The sequence below is a fragment of the Lutra lutra genome, chromosome 2 (assembly GCF_902655055.1).
Source record: "Lutra lutra chromosome 2, mLutLut1.2, whole genome shotgun sequence".
In the NCBI taxonomy this organism is placed as follows: Eukaryota; Metazoa; Chordata; class Mammalia; order Carnivora; family Mustelidae; genus Lutra; species Lutra lutra.
Window position 1 is genome coordinate 192,707,170 of NC_062279.1, and position 9,638 is coordinate 192,716,807.

General features: G+C 34.3%; 1 long non-coding RNA gene across 1 annotated transcript; it reads right to left on the reverse strand.

Annotated features, from left to right (window-relative positions):
- Positions 1–855: 855 nt before the first annotated feature.
- Positions 856–6,188, reverse strand: LOC125090439 (uncharacterized). Its single transcript, XR_007124332.1, has 3 exons — positions 6,093–6,188; positions 4,172–4,348; positions 856–971 (listed from the first exon to the last, which is right to left on the reverse strand). It is a non-coding gene; the product is annotated as an uncharacterized LOC125090439 (long non-coding RNA).
- Between the last annotated feature and the right edge of the window lie 3,450 nt (positions 6,189–9,638).

Genomic DNA, 9,638 nt, shown 5'->3' on the forward strand with positions numbered 1-9,638 from the left:
AGTCAACAGATAGCAGAAGAGCTGAAGCTCTCAGTCTTACAGTTGCAAGCAACTGAATGCTGCTAAGAGCCACATGAAGGGGAAAACACAGATTTCTACCTAGTTAACACTCCAGATAAGCATCAGTTCTGGCTGACAATTTATAGCATGGTAGAGCACCCTGCTAGAGCAGTCCTGGACTCCAAACCCACAGAAGTTGTGAAATAATAAATGTATTATTTTAAGCTGCTAAGTCAGTACTAATACTATTACACAGCAATAAGTAACTAATAAAATAACATTTTATTACAATATCTATAAGAAAGATTATGCAATTTTGGAATTATGACATATTTACTTTGTTTTACATAATTATAGTTATCTGTATTTCTCTCTGTTCTCAACATACATTCTTGGGATCGTTAAATCCTGGATTCCTTCCCTGCCTTCTTTCTCTAATATATCTCCCTCACCACCTGCCAATAATAAGAGAAGGAGAAGTAGAAAAGAAGAAAGAGAAAAAGAAGCAAGAGAAGGAGAAGAAGAAAAGGAGAAGGAGAAAGAGAAGGGGAAAGGAGGAGGAGGGAAGGATGATGTTAGAAACTTAGCTTCTTGTGCAAACCTCTGGTACACAGCTTTGTGTTGACCTAATTAGTTTCCCAATTTTCCCAAATAGGCAGCAAGGAGATCAGAAAAGGTGTTATAGTTATGTTTGTATATCAGATTGCCAGGAACATGATAGGTATTCAATATATGTAAATTAACTGGAAATATTTAAATTAAAAATCCTACATAAAGAATATTTGCTTACACTTAATGCAAAGAACTGCAAAATTTTACCTAGAGAAATGGAATTTTACCAAAAAGATATTTGGACATTTGTTCTCTTTTTTATTGCCATAGTAACAACATACTTTTTAGTGTGTCCTTATAATATTCACCAGTTCTCCTCTTTGCTGTTTTTAAAAATAGGAAGAAAACACACTGTCCATCTGGAAAGAAAAGAAAATAATAAATACAGCTTTAAATATCATTTAAAATAATATGTGCAATTATTTTTACTGGGTGTCACTATACCTAAAAATAAGAAATGATGTATTTTATGGTATAATATCCTTAGTCTGAAAACTCCTGGGAACATCATGACCTCTCATGTGTATTAACTACTCAACATGATGATTTTGAGGTTTTATGACTCTATTTTTTTTAAGAAACACGGCGACGTAGGCATTGAAATTTGTTTTTCTTTTGACAATCTCATGAACCTCACGTTATCTGTAGATATTAAGTATCCTTTCTGTAATGTCCTGTCTCATAAATTTATCAGACCAATACAGTGCTTCTCTTCAGGTCACATCCATCAAAACTTACACCAACTAATATTAATATGTGTTGGTTGCATCTAATTTGCTATGTGTCTGACTTGCAGAACTACTTCTCATTTTAGTAACATATATAAAATAAAAACAGTTGGATTTAGTTTATGTAAAAGACTGATTTGGCCATATATTTCACAAAGAAAAAAAGGCAAGTATCCGTGGGGTAGTAAAGGAAGGGAATGAAAATTTGTTAAGTGTGTGTATATATATATTCATATATATATGTGTGTGTGTGTGTGTGTGCATACATGTGTGTATGTTTATATGCACAAATATGTGTGTTGTGCTATAAATGAAGATATATATACACACTAATATGCACAGATATTAATAGTATGAGACTAAGGGGTAATAATCCACATAAATAATTATCCCTCTTGTCAATAGAGCAAATGTTGCCCTATTTCAGTGAAGGCAAGAAAAAAAAAGGGGGGTTATTGTGTGTTCATTTATATTCTAATGAAGAGTATCTCCTTTTAATAACTTTAACCAGAGTCGTTGACTAACCAAGTTCAAGGAGAGAAGTACCAGTATATGTTAGAAAGTCCCAAGATTATGGAGCTAGGAATAGTAACACTTGACCTTGTGCAGGTTTCATAATTGGTTCATATATCAAGTGTGAATGATAATGTTCACAACCTTGTAGCATTATTTGTTATGCAAATTAACTGGAAAAGTGTTTATATAGTGATCAGAAGATGCTATGAGATTAAGGAAAAAAGAGATTGAATTCTTTGAGAACAAATCATAGTCTCCAATACTGCTGTGGCTTTACTTTAATGCCACTTTCAATATAGACAGAAAAGGAAGTTGCCTACACAATATGATTTGAAACGTGCTAAAAATGTTTATCCTTTCTTTACAAAAGGTTATCCCACAACAGCAGTGATAATATGGGAAATTTTCATATAGATCATTTAATTTCTTGGTTTCAAGCCCTTGTAGGCCCTAATAAATTGTGTTATCTCTTGAAATTTTCAAAACATTTCTACATGTTATCTTTTTAAAATTTTTAAAATTTTTTAATTTATTTTATTTTTAAAAAGATTTTATTTATTTATTTGACAGACAGAAATCACAAGTAGGCAGAGAGGCAGGCAGAAAGAGAGAAGAGAAAGCAAGCTCCCCAAGGAGCGGAGAGCCTGATGTGGGGCTCAATCCCAGGACCCTGGGATCATGACCTGAGCCGAAGGCAGAGGCTTTAACCCACTGAGCCACCCAGGCGCCCCCATGCTATCTATTTTAATCTTCCTCTGACCTGTAATTTAGGCATTTAAAAGATAATTACATTCACGGGGTCCCTGGCTGGCTCAGTTGGTAGAGCATGGGACTATCTCAGGATTGTGAGTACAAGCTTCATGTTGGGTGTGGAGCCCACTTAGAACAAAAACAAAAACAAAAAACAAAAGTTATTTCAGTTGCAAGCCTAGTCCTGGTCAGACCCAAGAGATGAGCTCAGTGCTAGATTGCACTGAGCGTTGGCACTGGTCTCCTTCACAAAGCCACAGCTGACTGAAAATTTTATCTGGGACAGTTTTCTCCCATGAAGAATTTAAGGCAAATTTAATTAACTCTTATCGGCAAAGATAAATTCCCAGGTAAATGGGCATAGGGAGATTATGATGGGAAATTGTATCAAGAAAATTCCGCATTATAAAGAACAAGGTCTGAGCGCAAGTGCAAATAGGAGGGTCAGTTACTGAGAATGAGTGCTGTGTTATCACCAGATACTCTGGAGCCAGGAAGGGCCTAAATGAGAATTAGTACAAACAGAGTCACTAAGAAACACTTAAGCATACTTTGTGATCTGGTTCTACTTGGAACTCTTGTTTTTCTATTCCTCGACTTGCATTTTAAAGTTTAATCCTTTATTCAACAAACAGTTACACTGTATCAAGAATTGTTCTAGATCCTGGGAATGGGACTGTGAACAACAAAAGAGGAAAAGTCCTGCTCCCCTGAAGATTAAATTATAGTTGGAAATATTAAAATGTTTAATAATGTTATCATCCTTTTTTTCCACCTACAGTCCCTCTATCTGTGATGTTCTTCCCTTCCCTTCAGAAATCTTTAATATTCTGCTTAGTTTTCACATCTTTCGGGAAGCTTTTCTGATTTTTATAATCTGGACAATATTCCCATTTTATGTTTTACATTTACATTTAATAGTACACTAAACACACACACATATATATTTATATATATTAATATACAGTTTATTGTTATCTGTTTCTTTGTTGTTGTTGTTTTTTTAGCTTAAAGGCAGGGTCTGGTCTTCTTTGCATGTATTTCACCCTTGTGAAACTCAACGTCTTACATACCTGCATGATACAGGTTTGTTCAGTGAAATAGTAAACTTCCTTTGCAAATATGTACAAAAACTATCCTTGTTTTTTGCTGTTTTGATGATTGCATTTTAGTAAATGTTATTTAAATTTTCCGGGTTGATGTTCTTCATTGATCAAATGATTAGATATCTGCAAAAATTCTACATAAACTTGAAACTGTATAGACATGTTTTTTCCCTGCTCTTAAAGATCCTTGAATAATGAAAGATATAAATTAATTATATTAATAGAAGCCTAAGAAAGCATAACATTCACAGTTAATGTAACTGTTCTGCCTATAAATTCCCTGTATAGTAATAGTAAGGTGATGGTTTGTAAATTAAATACACCTTCCACCTTCCTTTCCCCCAAACGAGAGCTAATGACTGACATTCTTGCTATCATTCTCAAAGATTTTGAGCAGAACATTAGTCCAAAGATAATAAAAAAAGAACAAATTCCAAACCCATTAGGGAGAAAAATTACCTATGGAGCTGGAGTTGATCTGATATATCCAGCAAAATTGGGGATAGCAACTTGAATAATGATCCGGAAGACTGACAGAGTGATGGATAGACTTCTGTAAACCCATGGGGCTCGGAGGGGATTTCTTCTCTGTCTGTCTATAGTAGCAGCAACTGGCATGGTTTCTTTACTCTGCAGCTGAAGTGTATTAGAATACAGATGAATTAACATGGACTTTTCCTCCTTTTCTCACTGTCAATTTTATTTAAAAAATGCACTGTTAGACATATACATTAAAGTCATGTTTTACTTAATAATTATTGCTTCCCTCTAATAATTATCCCTTCCCTCTGATTTGCTTCTTATATATAAACCTTCATGAGGTTAGCAAGTTTTATTTTGTTCTGCTAAATGAGCAGACACTTCAATAGCTAGTCATAAAATCTGTTTGCCTACTCTTCACCTTTCCCTTCAGAGTTCTTGCTTAAATATCAATGGTCCCTGTCCTCTTACTAATAACCTTAGCTTCAGAAGTCATGTTCAGGGTAGGTCGGTGAGCATACCTGCACTGACTTTGCTGCTCTGTGACTTAACAGTTGAGTGGTCTTAGCCAAGTTGCTTACCCTTTCTGTGTTTTCTCACTTGTGAATTAAATAACTCACAGTAATGTCATGAAGTTTGAATGCTAGTGCAAACATCATCTAGAACTCTGTAAGCACCCAGAAGTGTTCATTCCTTCCCTGTCCATGAGCATAGCCTTTTTTGGGACTGTGTTTTCACACTACTTATTTTATTCTTACAAACAGAGAGGAAACAAAGCATATAATCTAACCACAGTGTTATTCAAAAGAAACATAGCTACTAGCCCAAGTTCACCCTAGCTAGGAAGACCTTGAGACGATAATCTTTAAATTATAACCTGGGTAATCTGGCTCTTATAATTCATAGAATTTTAGAGTAATATAAGAAAATAGATGGGGGAAAAAAAAACAACAACAAACCCAACAATACATTTTGGTACCTAATACCTGTCGGGTTCTGTGCCAATTCCTTACTTTTGCATTATTTTCTATAATCCCCATAGCAATCCTGAAGATACTTTTTCTAAGAGTAAATTTAGACTCACAAAGGTGAATTCGTTTGCCATTGTTCACCCAACCAGTTCATGGTGAATGTTAGATTAAAACCCAGGCGATCTTTGTGATCTTAAAATCTGTACTCTTTCTATCTTATCATGCTGCCTTCCATATTCAGAGGGATCTTAGGGATATTTATGCTTTCTCTTTTTAGATGGAGTTTGCTCTGAGGATATCAATTTAAGGCAAGCCAAAGCTTATGTCCTATATGTTCATTACATTTTTTAGAAAACCTTTTTTGACCTATTGCTTTCTTATTGCGCTATATAATATATATATAATATATAATATATATAATATATAATATAAATATATATTTCTTATTGCTATATAGCTATCTCAAATTTCAACAGTTTTTCTTTTTCCCTGAAATTTGTCATTATTGAGACTTAATGTCCTCAGATTTTATATGAAGAAGAAAACATTGGGTTTTAGCCCTCATCTGACTTCTAGTGTGGTATATAGTAATAAGTAAATCAGTTTCTACCTCTCTCTTCTACTTGCTTATGTGATGAAGAATGCTAGTGGATGATTTTAAAGCACTCTGCTAATTATTAAGTGGCAAAAGTGGTCAAAACTGTATATATTAAATAAGACCCTTGACAGAACCACTTACAACTGCTTAAAGAATATATACAAAGAAATATGATCATTTAAAAATATACATGTAATTTGTACTTTTTAATCAGAGAACCCATATTTCCCAGAGACTATAATTTTTTACTTGTTCCTAAAAGCACACCCCCCTGTTCCTTCTCCTCCTCCTCCTCCTTCTTCTTTTTTTTTTAATTTCCCAAAGTATTCACCTTTTCAGATCATCTACTCTTTGGGCTGACTGGCTTAGGAATCCTCTAGTTCTTCAAAATAATAGCCAAGAAGTTTGAATATACCCCCTTCTCCGATTTGTGAAATATAACTGTCATAATGGCTGACTTTTAACACAGATGACATAATTTTAACCTCATAAAAGAATTTAGAATTCTGTCAATATGATAGAGATGCTAGAAGGTTTATTATTTATAAGAGGTTCCAAATGGATAAAACCAAATGCAGTAAAAAGCTTATAAAAGATCTTAGGATGTCTTGAAAAAACATTTTTGGTAACTTATTCATGATACCTCACAGAAATATACCTAGCCATGAGTAGAAGGCAAATTTATTTAGGACTGATCTGCCATTGAGGTTGGAAGCTATCAGCATTAATTCTTTATATGTAGCAACCCAAGACTAATGGTGCTATCTCTGCTTTAAAGGCACCTTTTGCTTCTTTCTTCCTCCTTTCTCCTAAACATTTTTGAGCTTTCCCAAACAAATGACACTAGTTAAAGTAAGATATCTCACTCAATATGATTTTTAAAAAGATTTTATTTGTTTATTTGACAGATAGACACAGAGAGAGAGGGAACACAAGTGGGGGCATGGGAGAGGGAGAAGCAGGCTTCCTGTGAAGCAGGGAGTCCCATGTGGGGCTCAATTCCAGGACCCCAGGATCATGACCTGAGCCAAAGGCAGATGCTTAATGACTGAGACACCCAGGCACCCCTTAATATAACTTTTGAAATTAATAATTTAACATAATTGAATGCTGAGAATTCTGTAAATGCTGTTCTTTTCTCTACTTTCTATAAATTTTAGTGCAATGAATTTTTCAGTAATATGTATCAGTGTCCCAGCACAGAGTGAGGGCAGGGAGTCATGACTGTGATTATTTTCCTAGCTTGGTTATCACTCAGTATATGAGTTGATTCACTCATATCCATGCATAGTTATACCACTTTATACATACGTGGTTATATGAAGATTTAGATATGATTATATGTTAATGCTACTGAAAGTGCTTGTATATACTCCCTTCAACACATATGTCAGCTTATTCTAAGAAATAATAAATTATGGATTAGTTAGGATAATCACTTTTATCTTCAACTGTGATATTCATTTCGTTGAACAGAGGTCTGTGTCAAAATTTTATATTTATGTAACTGCTTTCAGGCTTCAAATTTCACAAACATTTTTCTGTTTGATCCTTATATCTGCAGAAAGAAAAAGTCAATATTAGTATTCTTTTTATTCTTTTCTTTTTATTTCTTTTTAAATATTAGTATTATTTATTTATTTGAGAGAGAGAGAGAGAGAGAGGAAGAGTACACATACATACAGGGAGAGGGGCAGAGGGAGAGAATTTCAAGCAGACTTTCCTCTGGCAGGGAGCTCTACTCAAGGTGATCCCATGGCCCTAAGATCATTATTTGAGCCAAAACTGAGAGTTGGTTGCTCAACTGAGCCACCTAGGCACCCCTAGATATGAGTATTCTTATTTTGGAAAAGGAGAAGAAGATAGAAATTAATTTGAACCAATCAGTTTATTGGTGCTAAAGTAGTGAATAATTATTTTATAACAAAGTTAATTTGCCAAATATTTATATTTAGAAAATTCATCAAAATACTTTTGTATGTAAACACATATGCTTATTTGCAATCATGCTGGGTATGTGTCAGAGGTGAATTTTGGATTTTTCTAGAAGATTCTTCACTAAATGGATGTGCAATATTATTATTGTTATAATCAGCAATAATTTTCTTTTCCTATAGTATCAATATCTTCCTTCAGATTCTTTGTGCTGGTGAGATAACACACCATTCCTCTTGAGTAAAGCTGCAATCATTGCATATTCTATGGAGAAGATGTAAGCTGTGAACAGATGAAAACTGCTGCTATGTTTTATCTGGCTTCTTAGAGATAAGCACTCTAAGGTCAAGATAAGGTTTTATGCTCCTGTGCTCTTTATTAATTACTTTAAATTATGATAAGAGGTCAAAACATAAGGGTCCTTCTAATTTATTTCCTAATTATTATGTATGTATGTCTGTGTGTATTTGTTATGTCTATAAACATATAATGTCTCAGAGGGAAAAAGGGGAAAAAAGTTATATACAATAAAATTTAAAGACAAGAAATGTGAAAAAAAAGACATGTTACTTTGACAGCCAGTAAAACATTTATTAAAGTATGATTTGTGGTCATGTTGGAGATAGTTATCAGTTTGAAGAAGAAAAATCCAAAATCCATGAAACTATTTTGTTCACAGCCTTAAACAAACCTGAAATGTAAGATTAATTTTTATTTGCATAGAAATCCCATTACTCATATAATTAATGATAATTATGTCCTCTAAAGTTATGTCCTTTTAAGGATCACATTGGTTTGTTTGTCCACAAATATCTCGCTAATAGGATACAGTTTGTCTCGCCTAATATATTTTCATGCTACTGTTAACATTATTAAATTTGTAATTTTGTTTTTTACGCTTGTGTTGCATTATATCTTCAGTTCTCAAAAATGGACCCATGGCTAAAATGTGGTTTACTGAAGCATAAAAAGTGATGAAAAGAGTAACATAAATAGTGCAACCCAAAATAACATCTTAAACAAAGAGTGAAGTGGTCTCTAGTGGTGAATATGGAATGCAAATCTCTATATGCTGGGACATATAAATCTTCAAGTGTCACGACTTCACATATGTGACAGGGGAAAAGAAAAGTGCAAATAGGAAGTACATTTATGAATATCTTAAAAAATTGAATTATATTTGACTGGAGATTAATTTGCCACAATTCCCCAGTTCATTTTCCATTATAAAGCCTTGTCAAACAGGGGCATAAATGTCTGGCAAGACTATTTCTTGAAGGATTAATTGATGTGTTCCCTCTGCTTCCCTGTGAAGTTTCCAGCTTGTACTCTGAGCAATATTCCACTCTTTTGAACTGCATGAGTTAGGGAAATTGTCCATTTAAGAAAAAAAAAAGTCTAAGATCATATAAGAAGGGAAGAAAAGAGAAAAGAAAGATGGGAGGAAATCAAGAGGGGAGTTAGAAGAGGAAGAAAAGAGAGGGCAGAGAAAAGAGGAAGGGCTTAAAAGCCCCCCCAATCTTTTCTGAAGAATAGGCAGACATGCATTTTTAGACATGCAAATTGCATGGATTTTGGATGTGCTGTTATTATTTTTGTTCCCAGTGGGGAGGCCCACCAAATGATAAACTGCAGCCCTCTGATTTGAACATCCAGTTGCAAAGAAGCTGTCTTACAACCTAAAGACTCTACCTTCATTTTGCCCACTCAGAAATGTCTTGTTATGTGCAACTGACCCATCATTCTGTAGTCTGGGGCACATTCTACATGCCCCCAATGAGGGGAACTTACATAAGCTGTCTGGTGGGGTAGTAGTGTTGATGTTGATACTCCCTTTGCAGGGGTGAGGGTTGAGGGGGGTGGTAATAATAAGCTGGAAACTGTCATTCAATCTGGAGGTTCTATTTTCATGCAGTAACATTGATCAAAAGAGATCAAAAGT